This window comes from Hipposideros armiger, unplaced genomic scaffold, assembly GCF_001890085.2.
Source record: "Hipposideros armiger isolate ML-2016 unplaced genomic scaffold, ASM189008v1 scaffold_48, whole genome shotgun sequence".
In the NCBI taxonomy this organism is placed as follows: domain Eukaryota; kingdom Metazoa; phylum Chordata; class Mammalia; order Chiroptera; family Hipposideridae; genus Hipposideros; species Hipposideros armiger.
In genome coordinates this window covers 228,586-242,564 of record NW_017731398.1, presented here as the reverse complement: position 1 = coordinate 242,564, position 13,979 = coordinate 228,586, and the positions used below count along the sequence as shown (strand labels likewise).

The following is a 13,979-nucleotide window of genomic DNA, read 5'->3' as shown; positions in this document are numbered from 1 at the left end:
AAAATAGCATCAGAAAAACACCACCTTGCAATTCCTAATGAAATCATCGATTCAGGCAAGGAGCACCAATGGATGCGAACACCATTAGGTAAAAGGTTTTGGGGGAAATGACTGGTCTAAGGAAAAAGATACAGACTTCCAATGGAGGGCATCACCTTAACCTAATCCTCCATCTAGTGTCACTACTAATGGGACTGTGTCCTGTGCCTTCCGAGGTAAAGTCAGCATCACCTGGAATATATTCTCTCCAAAATGTCAACCTACATTTAACCAAGGCTTTAGATCCAATTCCTAGTGTGCAGGAAATGCAGGGAATAAAGGAATAAGTTTAAGCGACACCACAAGCCAACAATCAGACATATCTAGTCAGTCAACAAGACACCGATCTGAGTTCTTCAAATCAGTGTCAGCAAAAACACAAAAAATATAACAAAACAGACCAGTAGGGATCTCTTCTAGAGTAAAGACACTTATGACATAACAACCAAATCTAATTCTTGGTCCTCGATTAGATTCTGGCTTGAAGAATCCATCTAAACACGTCATTTTGAGGGGGCAGTGAAAAAAATTTGAATAAAGACAAGGTGCTTGTTCATTTTCTTAAGTATTATTGTAGCTACTTAGGAAAATACCTATGTTTTGAAGAGATACCTATTGAAGCAGTTAAAGATGAAAAGATTTTATTTGCTTCTTTGATTTTGTACTTTAAAATACTTAAGCAGAAGAAAAATAGATGAAACAAATATGGCAAAATATTAAAAGGGTTAAATCTGAGTGATGAGTGTATGTGGGTGTGGGTGTTCCTTAGAATATCACTGTGGGGTTTTTTTTGTACATTTGAAGTTTTTCATAATAAAAAAAAATTAAAGATAAGAGTATTTGATCAAACATTTTAAAATCTGGAGATTTCATGTACAGTAATGTCTAGTTTCTCTGGAACCCTCCGAGTATCTGGCCACTGGGTCCATATTTCTCAAGGGCACTGAGCAGTAGCTGCTCCTTCTGCTCCTCCGCTGTCCCCAGCATGCCCTTCCTTCTTACTTCACTCACTCATTTATCAGCCTGGCCCCTGAAGGCCTTTGTGTTTGCCTAAACCTCACAGAAGAGTTAGTCTCGCTAATCACATCCAAGAAATGACAGCGGAACTTTCTTCCAAGCCAGCCTCGCCGATTTCCCCTTGGGCCTATTTGAAACTTAAAATCTCCTATGATGCATGCTTGTTTCCGGATGCTCCCAGAGCTCAATGGATAGTATCAGCTTTGACTCTTTGATCCCCAAGTTTCCCAGAGACCAAGCGGCCGTGGATATGGGGAGACAAGAGAGAGAGGAAAAAAGAAAAGAAAACCACACCCATCAATCCGGAATACTGAGAAAGAGGAGAGTGCTCCAAGCCAATTAGCCAAATGATACATAGCAGCCTTGTCCAAACAATGCTCTCTGACTCAACTCCATTGATAACTTGAGGGGTGAAACCCATGTGCCTCCTGTGCGCCAGCCATCTGCCCAGTCCCTCCACCCCCACCACCACACAGTGAGTGCAAGGGAAAGACTTCCACTGCTCGGCGACTCCATTGCGTGTTCAGCTCACCCAGCCCAACCGCCTCAGTTAACCACCTGGGTGGGCCCACCTTCCTGCTTTCCTCTGGGATGTGAACAAGAAACTTAACTCCCCAGGCACATGAGGGGGCAATCCAGCAGCCAGCCATGATGAAACTCAGGAGGAGTCCCTGAGTGACTTAGATACAGATAATAAAACTTAATAATAGTCAACATTCAGATAATACTCCCTATGCGCCAGGCACTGTTCAAAGAATTATGCATATATTAACATTTCATTTTCATATAACTTTCATCTTCATCTCCATTTACAATAAATGAGGCAAACAAAGGTTAAGTGACTTGCCCAGAGTGTGATCCCCACGCTCCCTGCTGTCGATTTACTCATAAGGGTTAGAAGCAGGGCACGTTTGTAGAATTGGACCCTAATTCCTGGGTGGACTTTTCACTCTGAGAAGGCCTGGAGGACGAGGCCGTTTCTCTGGGCTTTCTGTAAACACATGAGGGGTCTTTTCTCACAATCCTCAAGGGTTTTTAGTGGCTCTCTGGGTGTTTGGTTCCCTGGATAAGCACCCAAAAGGAGCCAGAGGAGGCAGACGTCTTGGGAAGGCCGCTTCGCTCTCCTCTGACCATGTGTGAGCCTCGCTTGAGCTCTCTGAGCCTAAGTGTGCTTATCTGCAAATCAGGAATCATACTGCTACCCAGCTCCCGCAGTTGCTGTGAGGGTTAAACAAGAGAATGCACGCAGAGTGCTTGCACAGGTTAAGTGAATGTTCACGGTAATTACTAGATGTAGCCTGTCATTCCTACTGTCCATTAGCCGCACACCAGTTATATTCTGTGGCATGAGTACAGGGCAGATGGAGAGAGTCCGAGCTGCGTACCGCTTTCCTAAGCCCACAAGGAGACTGTGAAACCTCTGAAGACCAAGTGAAGGCAGAGGTCAACAGACAACGTTAACCTTGACCAAACACTTGCAGGATGTTAGCCAGCAATTGGGCGTCATAAAAGACAATTAAAAGTAGGAAAGGGCGACAAAACAAACCAGTGGAGGGGGCTGTGACAGCCCCACCGAAACATGGATGTGGAACGGTGGGGTCAGGGACACAGATGACACTGTCCCCATCCATGGGGAACCAAAGGGGACACGACAGCAAATAGGCTGAGTTTACATTGTCCTCCAGGTGCAGCCCTGAACCTGGGCGCCCAGCATATGCCTCAGCCCCAAATATTTACAGAGTCCCATTTTTAGACCTTCTTTACAACTTCCTTTTCCGTCTTTCTAAAAAGTTATAAGATCATAATTATATTTATAAAATATTTCACATGTACAAAAAATATATAAAAATCGAGCCATTTTAAAGAAAAATAATAGAATGAATATCTATACACTCACTGCCCAGCTAAAAAAATAACATATGACCAGGGCCCTAGAGGCCACTGTGTGTCCCTCACTAAAGTAGCTTCAGTTTTGATTAATGAATGAAGTTCCAACTTATGTGTTTTTTGTTTCATTTCAACTTCCGCCTTAATATGAACAAAAGTGTCAACCAAACATTCATGTCAGAGCCATGATGAATTGCAGCCAAAGGTCGGCTAAGGATATAAGAGTTTGGCAAAAATCAAAAGTGTTGGGCCGGCCGAGCGGCTCAGTTGGTTAAGAATTGGCTTAAGAGTGCAAGCTCTGAGCAACAGGGCCACCGGTTCTATTCCCACATGGGCCTGTGACGCTGCGCCCAAGCTGAGCTGCCAACAGGGGGCAGGATGGCTCAGCTGAAAAAAAAAAGTGTTTTGTGAGAATCAATTGCCTATGTGGAAATTACAATAGAGCATTGTACAATATAGGTTATTATTATTTGTAAGTTGTGCGCTACACATCCTTTATATCTTCCTTTATATCTGTAAAATTTATGCCCCACATCACTGGGTGGACCCTAAGATTTCTCTTCTGACCTTCCACCTGGGGCAGCCATCAGAGCACAAGCTCAAGACACAGAGAACAAACTGATGGTTACCAGAGGGCAAGGGGAAAGGGGTGGGTGAAATAGGGGAAAGGGATTAAGAGGTACAATACATTAAGTCACGGGGCTATAACGTATAGCATAGGGAATATAGTCAATAACTCTGTATGGTGACATAATAACTAGACTTACCATGATGATCATTTCATAAGGGATGTGAATGTCGAATCACTATGTCGTACTTCTGAAACAAATATAATATTGTATGTTAATGCAATTCCAATAAATTTTTTTTAAAAGTGCAAGTTCCAGGTCTCCGGCGTCCAGCAGAAACCTGAGTGTACCAGCCAGCTTCGGGGCTCCTTTACCCACAGTTTGGGGACCTGTGGATGACTCATTATTGTGTTAGTTCAGTGACAAAAGGTATTTTGTTTAATATTTTACTCAGCATTTAGTGTTTTCGCTTTTTCATTAGAAGAACCATTCAGGCTCGTGTTTTACCATTGACTCGTAGGCACAGGGGGCTTGGCTAAACCTTAGGGGCCCAGGCTGTGTCTATGGGATTTACCTATCCACTGCACGGGGCTGTAGGCTTAGCTACCTTGGTACCTGTCACAAACTAGTGAGTAATACCCGGCCACGTCCTGTCTTCTCATGACCCGTGTTTGGATTTAGGGTGTGAAGACTTGGCTACGCCATTGTTCTGAGCTCGTTTTATGTTTTCATTTTGTGAATGATGTAGGTGCTTTGGCTTGGGTGTGAATTATTTTTATTGCTATTATTACTATTATTATTGGTGTCATCGCCATCATCCTTTTGGTTCTCCCCCAGTCCTGCTCAGTTTGGGCACAGTAATATTCCACAGAGGGTCAGCACCCTTGGCTGATGGTAGCACCCGGTCCCCTGTCTTAGTTTGATAAGCGGAAATTTACTTCTCACACTTCTGGGGTCTGGGAAGTCCAAGGTTAAGGTGCTGCCCAATTTGGTTCCTGGTGCAGCTCACTACTTGGCTTGCAGATGGCCACCTTCTCACGGTGCCCTCATGGCACAGAGAGAGAGAGAGAGAGAGAGAGAGAGAGAGAGAGAGAGAGAAAGGGAGAGAGGGAGGGAGGGAGAGAAGGAATAAAATGTTACCAAGATGGCTAAAATAATCTGTGTACCCCTCTCTGATCCCCTCCCCTCCCTACAGAGGAAACTGCCATCCTGAATTTGGAGTGTATTGTTCTCATTCATTTCCTTGAACTTTATACATATATATTTCTTAAACATATTTTAAAATTTCAACCCTATCACAGTCATCTGCTAAAATAATTTTTACAATTTTGCATTTGAAGTTATTTGGCTACAAGCTGCTTAAGCTATGACCGGTTCTGATTTCTTAGTCATCACCACTCACTCTCATTCTTGTAGAATGAGAAAAATCTAACCGATAACTGAATTTCAAATGCTATTAAATGTTTACGAAGGCAGTTAATAAAGTTGAAATAATAGTATGTTTGTGGACATTTCACAAAGCATTTCCTCATTTTGATTTTGTAGTTTTCCTTTCATACTTTGAGGCCAATCACTTTTCTTCAGGTCTTAGAAACATTTCTGTTCCCAGGGAAACCTCGTAGGCCCTTCCCTAGGTCTAAGGTCTCCGAGAGGCACCACAGGCTCTCCTTGCCCGCCCACAAGGCAGAAGCCGCAAAATCAAGCTGCCAGTTTGGAGCACCGAGTGAGCCAGGCACCCTGTCCCAAGCCTTTCACATCTATGAATTCACTTCTGTTATGTCTGCCGCCCCAGTTCCCAGTAGAGGAAACAGGCACCTGGCGGTCCTGTGCCAGGTGGAAAGGGGCCCGGCTGGGATTTGAAGCCAGCCAGTCTGAACCCTTCCGTGTGCTGCCTTTCCATTTTCAGAGCCCCACGAGCACCTATGTGTCCGTGTGTTTTTTCCGAATTCTTACAAGAACCAGGTAGGCGTTGCTATCCCCGGTTTACAGACAGGGAGACCGACTCCCTCAGAGAGGCTCAGGGCCTCCATCTGAATCGGCCTCTGCGCGATTCCCAGCACTGCCTGTGCTTTTAAGGTCACCACACTGCTGTCCCCTCCCAAACTTGCCACCTTGCAGCCAGGGTGAGTCCCCTCCACCCAGTCTTCCTCCGCTCGTCCCTTTGTGGGGGAGGGTCCTGCAGGTGCTGGGGGGAGGGTGAAGATGGCCTCAGTGACCCTCACCGTCATCCCTGTCAGCCCAGGGCTCCTGCAGTAGGAAGCGGGCTATTTATCTGCGGGTCCTTGACCCATGCCTTCCCGTCCCCTCCTCTCTCCTCCTTTCCACCCCCCTCAGGTGGGTAGGCGGTTGGGAACAGGGCTAGCTGCTGCTTTCCCCCTGCGATAGTCTCGGCTGGCTGCCTCCCCTCCCCCATCCCCCTCCCTTATCTTGGGCCATCAGAGTCCCTGCTGCCATGCCCCCACCCCCACCCCCGCCCCCAAGGTCACCTCCAGAGACTTCCAGCGCTGGCTCGCTCACTGCACAGGTCCCCTTCTGCCTTGCCTGGAAAGAGGGAAGGTTTTAAAGAGCCGGGTCCTTGCCTGGAGCCCTCCGCTTTCTACCCCAGGGGACAGGGTCAGAGTGGGCTGGGAGGAGAAAGGACCAGGACACCAGGGTTTTGCCCCAGGCTCCGTGCCTCGCTCATTGGAGAACCTTGGACTGGTCACGTCCTCTATCTGGGCCTCAGTTTCCTCAACCGGAAAGAGTGAGGCTGGGTCGGATGCTCTCCAAGATCCCTCTAGGAGTGTGCAACGAAATGTATATACTTGAGAAAGAGCGGGCAGAGAAGACCCAAATGAAACCAGTACCTGGAGAGAGAGGAGGAGGGGGAGGCGGAAGCAGGAACGGGGGTGGGGGAGGAATACCTGGGTTCGATTTGGGGTTTGATTTTGGCAGGGCACAGAATCACAGAGAGAGCTTTTGAGAAGGAGATGTCTGGGCCCTACTCCAGACCAATTAAATCAGAATTTCTGGGGGTGTTTTTTTTTTTTTTTTGAAACTCCCCAGATGAGTCTGATGCACGATGAAGGTCAAGAACCACTGCTGGAAAGCAAGGTTCTGCACCTGGAGGGCAGCTCTGTGTCCCCCTGCAGAGATGGTGAGACAAGAGACGAGGGGTATGGGCCCCACCTGCAGTCGCTGACTCGGCGGGTCTGGGGTACGGCCTGTGCGAGTTTCCCTTTGCGGCCTCAGTAAATCGCCACACACTTACCAGCTTAAACAACACACATCTCTGATGCTCGGTTCTGAAGGTCAGAATCTCAGTGTGCCACTGTCCCAAGGAAATGGCATGGCCAGGCCCAACGTCATTATGGGAAGAGGCTTCACAAGAGTGTGGGGACAAAAGACACGATCACTCCCAATGTCCATCAGTAATAAACACATAAACCAATGACAAGCCATGATTGCTGCTCTGAAGGAAGTGAACAGGATGCTGGGAGAGGGTCACAGGGGGAACTGCATTTAGGTGGCAGTCAGGGAAGGCCTCTCTAGGAGGGCTGTCCCTTTGCACTGAGAGCTGAAGGGGGAGTGGCCACGTGATGCAGGGGAGGGACTGGAAGGGCGGACATCGGCCATGGATGGCCTTGCTACTCACAGGGGTCCCTGGACCAGCTGCACTGGCATCACCTGGGACTTGTTAGAAATGCAGCAACTCAGCCCCCTCCAGGCCCTGAATCCGAATCTGCAATGTGACAAGACCCCCAGGGCATTCGTGCACACAGTAAGGCTGAAGCTTGTGTGACTCAGGGTGAGGGCAGAGGTGGGAGGAAACAGCACCGCTAGCCCAGGTCCTCAGGGTGCGCCTGACATCCTCGAAGCTTCTGCTGTGACCTGGCTACCGGGCCCGGAGAGACCCAAGCCCTGCTCACAGCTCTGCGATGAGGGGGAGCTTCGGTTCAGCAGCTACCACCCAGAGGGAAGCACCCGAAACCAGAGCTCTGCTGGGCTTGGCAAGACACTTGCCCTCTGATAGGTGCACAAATGGGGCCTCTATTTATGCGTACACAGCTTTATGCGTCCCAAGCCGGGTGGAGAGGAAGGCCAGTTATGGAGCAGCTGGTCTGGGGGCACCCTGAAAATCCCTGGGAGGGACAGACCCTCAAGGCTGCTTGGTTCTCCATCCCCTCACCAGGTATGGAGGGTGACGACGAGTTCTCAGATCCCTTCAGTCACAAAGAAGCCTTCCTGGTGGGCAAGTGGGTGGCATTCGGCTGTCATGCTAGGATGATCACATGTCCCATTAGCCCAGGGCAGTCTTGTTTATACCTGCTGTCCTGGTGTAATTATTAATAACGCCCCCTCTCACTCTGGTTTGGATGATACATGAAAGGGTCACCCTGGTTATAGCCCAAGTTTGATCCCCAGAACCAAAAGGAAGGTGACTCTGAAAGACCACTGGTCCAGGAGTCAGGAACATGGAGTACTGTCTTGCTTGGCAGTGACACCTGGGGGACTTTGGAAATTCCCTTTGGCTGCAGTTGCCTCATCGCAGTGGAAGGGGTTGGGTCAGAGGTTCCCATCTAGCTGGGGAGTCACTGAATGTGAGACGTGGGTCCCTGGGGTTTCTGCCCATCCATTGGTTGGTTAGGACATCGCCCCTTCCCTAAGAGCTTTGACTCTGTGGCCTCTAGGGACCCCACAATCCTCTCTGTGCCCACAGTTTGCAGGGGCCCCAGGCTGGTGTCTCTGCCCAGGACTCTGTGCCAGCGGGACCTCAACGTCTGTCAGCCTGCTTTCCCCTCCCCACTCTCCACCCTAGTGGGTCCCTTCTTTAGCCTGCACTTCCTCGTTGTGTGATGTTTGGGACAAGGAACTTAATGACCTGACCTGCAACCCTGCCTCCATCTGTCAAGGGGGGTATAATGATGTCAATCTTGCAGGATTAGGGAAAATGTCCCTCAAGTGCCTAGCTCATAACAGGAACTCCCCAAGGGATTACTAAACCTAATTCCCATCTAAATGTTCATGCATCATATCTGTCCATCTCACCTTAAACCACCTGCTGGACGGCCCAGCCCAGGTCTTAACAGAATTATTTAAGAACCAAAGGAGGTGATTTACAAGTGCCAGAAGGTAATGCGCTGTAACTGGAAGGTTCTGTGAAAGCTCTCATTCCTCATGGAGGACGTGCTCTGCCTGTTATTTGACTAATGCGTGGGGTAAAGCAAAACTGATACTTTAATCCTTTTAAAAGGATCGCATAGCTTCAGTAATCTTGGTTCTTGTAACATCATGTTGTTAAATTCAACTTTCTTCCCTCACTTGCTCCTTTAGTCTTGCTTTCAGGGGTTCTGCTCCAGCGTGAAAAGTACGGGCTCTGTAGTCTGACACTTAACTAGCTGCTTTGTCCCCTCTGAGCCCCAATCCCTCTTTTCCACCAGGGAATAACTGTCCCCAACTCACAGAATTGTGAGGGTCATATGAGGTGGTATACGAAAAGGATGTCTGTGGTAGGACTCAATAAATGGTAGTTTCATTGCTTTTTCTCCTGTTGTCTTTCTTGCTGAGAAAATACAATTTTCTCTGGGGCAAGGTAAGCAGGCAAGCAAGCGAGGGTTTCTAGTTTCTATTGCTGAGTAACAAATAATCCCACAATTTAGCACCTTAAAACAATCAATTTTTTGTTCACGATGTTGTGGGTCAGAAATTTGGGAAGGCTTACCTGGGCAGTTCTTGCTGGGGGCTTCCCAGGTGGTTTATGGATGGGGCTGCCATCGTTTGAAGGCTCGACTGGGATGGATGTCCAGGATGACACATTCACTTGATTAGCAGCTGATACAGGCTGCCATCTGGGAGTCCCACCTGGGACTGTCAACCAGACCTCCTATAGGTGCCTGTCCAGCATCGGGGTCATTGAATTTCTTACATGGGGGCTGACTTCCATGCCAGAGCAAGCATCTCAAGGGACCAGGCCAACACTGCATGGCTTCTTATGACCTAGTGTTAGAAGTCACATAGCATCACTTCTGCCATACTCTATTTGGGAAAGCCTGCTCATATTCAAGAGGACACAGGCTTCACCTTTCCATGGAAGGAGTGGCAAGGTTATATTCTTAACTAGCACGTGGGATAGGAGGAATTGTTGAGGCCCATCTTGGGAACAGAGAATCTGTCACACACACACCCCAAATTCATATGTAAATTGGGCCTCTGGCAGTTAGGATTCTTGCTCGTGAACTACAGAGGCTGCCTCTGGTTAGCTTAAGCAAAAATTTTTGGATGGCTTCATCAACAAAAGGTCGCTGCCACCAACCCAATGCCAACAAGAGTCTCCTGTGGTGCTATAAAAGGAGAGACTTAATTCTGGTGAACAGTCTGCAAACCCAGGGAAATGCAGTCGCCCAAGCAAACAGAAAGTGTGTTCCCCTGTGAGACGAAGAGGAGGCCCGTTTATATAGAGAAAGTGCCCACCCTAGTCCCCCCGACTGGTCCATTTTTATGCAAATGAAGGATCCAAATTTGCACAGTTTGATTGGTCCATGTTGCACTGCCCTGACTGGTCGGAATCCCATGTCCTGATTGGCCATTATGGAGCTGCTCTGATTGGACAGCAAATATGCAAATGAGGATATAGCTGGGCAGCTCCAGGTGGATGGGGCAGGTCTCATTTCATTGGTCAAAATATGATTCCAGGAACTCCTTTATAAGGTTTGGTTCAGCCAGCAGGAACACAGTGCAGGAGGCTTGGCAGCCCAGTCTGTGGCTTTTCCCTGAAGTGCAGTGTACATGAGAAGCTCCCTGTAAACAACAGTTCTGATTAGACTCTGATTATGAATTTGGGCCCCAGCTACCCAGAAGGAGTCCTTCCTGACAAGTATATCCCTTCCGGAGTCAACAGCCTTTAGGGCTCACAGAATTGATGGAGGCTGGAAGGCCAGGGGTGGAGAATGGGCCAGAACCAAAGAGCTCTGGAGCCTGGGTAGCAGGAACCCCCACAAAGGAGGAAGCATAGGACTATCCCTCTAGCCCACCACTGCTAGAATAAATACCACCTCTAGGGACCCAGCTTCCTTGCAGCACTCTGAAGATCAGAGCCCAGGGAGAGGGAGGGAGTTGATTGGCTGAGTCACAGGCTTGCCTCCTGATTGGGCCACTGGTACCCTTTTCTTTCACAGTGGAAAGTTGGAACCTCCTCCAAAAGAGATTGTACACAGTGGGAGATTCTCCAAAGGGAGACTCAGGATGCTCTAGGGCAAGGGGGAAGAGATGGTGGACACCCCAAACCACAGATGTCCACCAGAGAGCCCACAGACTCAGGCACCCCTCTGCAGTGATCAGCGCCCCCCGTACTGAGCAGGAGGAACAGAGAACTGAAGAGGATGCTCAGAGGGTACAGAATACTGTCTTAAGGACTTAAAGGACCGTCACTTTGAGGAGGAAGTCAACCTGTTAGACATGTTGTAGGCCCAATTTTGGTACAATATCAGGAAGAACTTTCTTTAAAAAAAAAAAAAAAAGCATTACGTGCTTTTGAATAGGCAATCCAGTCACTGAAAAAGTATTAAAAGGAAGACAGTGAAAGTCTCCCTCCCACTACTGTTCCCTGTCCACCTACTTTTCACTCTATTTCCACCTCCACTCCAGACATCCATCTTAATAGTGCCTGTACATGCTCCCATGGGGTTTTTTTTCCTTTTGAGTTTTTAAAAAATTTATTTGCAATTTGTGGCCAAATATGCATGCCATAAAATCGACCATTTTAGCCATTTTTAAGTGTACAATTCAGTGGTGTTAAGTACATTCACATTGTTGTGCACCATCTCCACCATCCATCTCCAGAAATTTACGTCTTCCCAAACTGAAACTCTGCACCCAGTAAACACTAACTCCCCATGCCCCTCTCCCCCCAGCCCCTGGCAACCATTATCCTATTTTCTGTCTCTATGAATTTACCTTTTCTAGGTACCTCATACGAGTGGAATTATACAGCATTTGTGTTTTCAAAAGGAAACCTCTCCTAGGGGGCCAGCCGAGTGGCTCAGTTGGTTAAAGCTCACCCAAGAGTCCGAGCTCTGAGCAACAGGGTCGCCGGTTTGATTCATGTCCCGAGCTGAGCTGCCGCTAAGCTGCCAACAGGTGTCAGGATGGCTCAGCTAAAAACAAAAAAAAATTAAAAAATAAAGGAAACCTCTCCCTTTCCACAACTCGAAATAAATCATCTCAATCACAGATGTTGCCCAATTCTTTGTTTCCTAAAATATTTGACTAAATGAATGATACTGCTGCTTATTTACAAGGAAGTTAGGTCTAAAACTTTTACATATTTAAATATGTAAATATATACATATACATATATATATACATATATGTGTGTGTGTGTGTGTGTATATATATATATATTCCAGAATGATGTGCAACAAAATGTTGACAATAGTTATCTTTGAAATTTCAGGTCCTTGTTGTATTCTTTCCTTTGTTTGCATTGGTTAGAATGAGCTTCCTCTCCTTTACATGCAGGAATAACAATGTTATTGTCATTTTGTGAAAAACATTAAATCAAATGAAAGTACATTTCCCCCTAGGAACACAGCTCTGAAATTACATGAATCCAGTAGAAATGAGCAAGAACTAGATCTAATAAGAATGGTGCACGGTCCCATCGGTTGCCCAGCTCCCCCGTGGCCCCCAGAGCTGTCTGCCCGTCACGATCCCCCACAACCCCAAGCTCTGATGCTCAGGACCCACTAGCCTGTGCTGACCTCTCTCCCTGGGCTGTGCCTGCCTGGGGCAGAAAATGTGTAGCAGCCCAAGTCCCAGCTACCAGAAAGCCTGGGGTGGTGCTGCTGCTGATAAAGCACTTTCCATAGAGCAGGGTGGGCCTGGGGCATCTGTGTAAGTTTAGAGCGCAGATGTCCCTCCCTCGCATCCTCCTCCCTTCCTTCTGCCCTCCCTTGGACTTTCCTTCCTTCCTTCCCCTCTATTCCCTCCATCCTTCTTTCCCGCTCTTTATTGCCTCCCTCTCTCTTCCTTCCTCCATCTCTCCTCCCTTCCTCTCCCCCTCCTCCCTTTCTTCCTCCTCCCTTCCTTCCGGTTTCCCTTCCTCTCATCTTCCCTCCCTTTTTCTTTCCCTCCGTTCCTTCCTCCTTCCTTCCCTCATTTTATCCACGTGTCCCAAGCACCTGCCAAAGCACGAGGGACGCAAGGACGGATCACCCACTGAGCAGCCCTCCTGCTGTCCAGACCAGCCCTGCCCAGCTCTTCCTTGGCTGGGCAGCTCCCTGACCGTCTTGTGCCACTGCGTCCCTTGCAACCCGGCCCACCTGGCTGTACAACAGCAGCAGCCCTGATGGCAGGGCTTGGCGCGGGCCCACCCCATAAAGGAAGCTGAATCAGGGTCTGTCTTTGTGCTCAGGACTTTCGGGAGGGCCTGCCCAGCTGCTCCTGCCAGGTCATGCTCAGGATCTGTAGTTCTCACCGTCGCTTTGGCAGTTCTTCCTTATTTTGAGCCCAGATCTTTCCTGCTTCATTTAATCCAGTGTCTTTTGTTTTCTCCCCAAGGACTTAGAATATGAAGAAAAACTGGTTTCCTTGCTCTATAGGACTACAGCTCTTCATCTTCTAGAAAACTTTGGTCAGGTTTGTCTCTCTGTCATTGTTAATCTCTTAGAGCCCCTGTAAGCAAAGGCGTGAGGGAGCAGGAATGTGTTTTGGGGATCTTTCACTACTCTCACCTCTGCCAAGGACCCCTCTGGACGCCCAGATCCCCTTGTCACGTTTGGACCATAATTTGATAAAAGGCCAATTCGGGGATTATTAGTCTATGTGGAACCTTGGTTGTGTCTGGATAAAGCCACCACCTTCTCCAAATTTCTCCTAGTTTTAAGAGGTGGGCATAGACCTTGGAGAGGTCAGTTTCAGGATGAGTTGACTTGGAGGTCAGACAGGGGAGCTGGAGGTTAGGATGACAGGTTTGGAGCAAGGGCAAGGAGAGAGGCCCCCTGAAGTTGTTTCAGGAAAGGAGAACAAATAAGCATACGTTGTTGTGTGATCAAAAATAAAATAAAAATTTTAAAAATTATAATCACAAAAGGAGAGAGGTGGGTTGGGGGGAGAGCTGATGGGAAATCAGAAGGCAGCATCCATTAAAGAGGTTCATTTGGAAAAGGCGGACCAAGGTCAGAAGAGGCTTCCCTCAGACTTGGGGCGGGTAGGGGGGCTGTGGCCAGGATGGAGCAGAACCTTGAATCTGCCTGGGCAGACCCCCCCACCAGGGAGCAGGGCCTAGAGTGTGGTCTATGGTTGGGGGTTCTAAGGACTTTTTTTTAAAGATTTTTTATTGAGGAATTGGGGGAGGAGAACAGACAAGTTGCTGTCCTTTTGTTCTTCAGTCTAGCTGTGGAGGACGTCACTTCACTGGCCCATGTTGGTATTATCATTGCGCTCTTCCCGGGCGAGGCAGGCACTCGCCGGCCACTGGACGGCTGCTCA

The 13,979-nt window shown here is 48.1% G+C and overlaps 1 protein-coding gene across 18 annotated transcripts in view; it reads right to left on the bottom strand.

Moving 5' to 3' along the window:
- The window catches only part of TICRR (TOPBP1 interacting checkpoint and replication regulator), a 144,885-nt gene that overhangs the window by 42,746 nt on the left and 88,160 nt on the right, over window positions 1-13,979 (bottom strand). For 7 of the 18 annotated variants that reach the window (XM_019640078.1, XM_019640080.1, XM_019640079.1 and 4 more), the window contains 4 exons: window positions 6,763-10,289; window positions 5,999-6,053; window positions 4,451-4,557; window positions 3,711-3,762 (listed from right to left, as the gene is read on the bottom strand). The gene's annotated coding sequence lies outside the window, so the exon portion shown is untranslated. Of the gene's footprint in view, window positions 1-3,710; window positions 3,763-4,450; window positions 4,558-5,998; window positions 10,290-11,444; window positions 11,480-11,548; window positions 11,590-13,979 lie in introns of those variants that run through there. The other 11 variants (XM_019640075.1, XM_019640082.1, XM_019640074.1 and 8 more) reach the window with 9 other exon arrangements.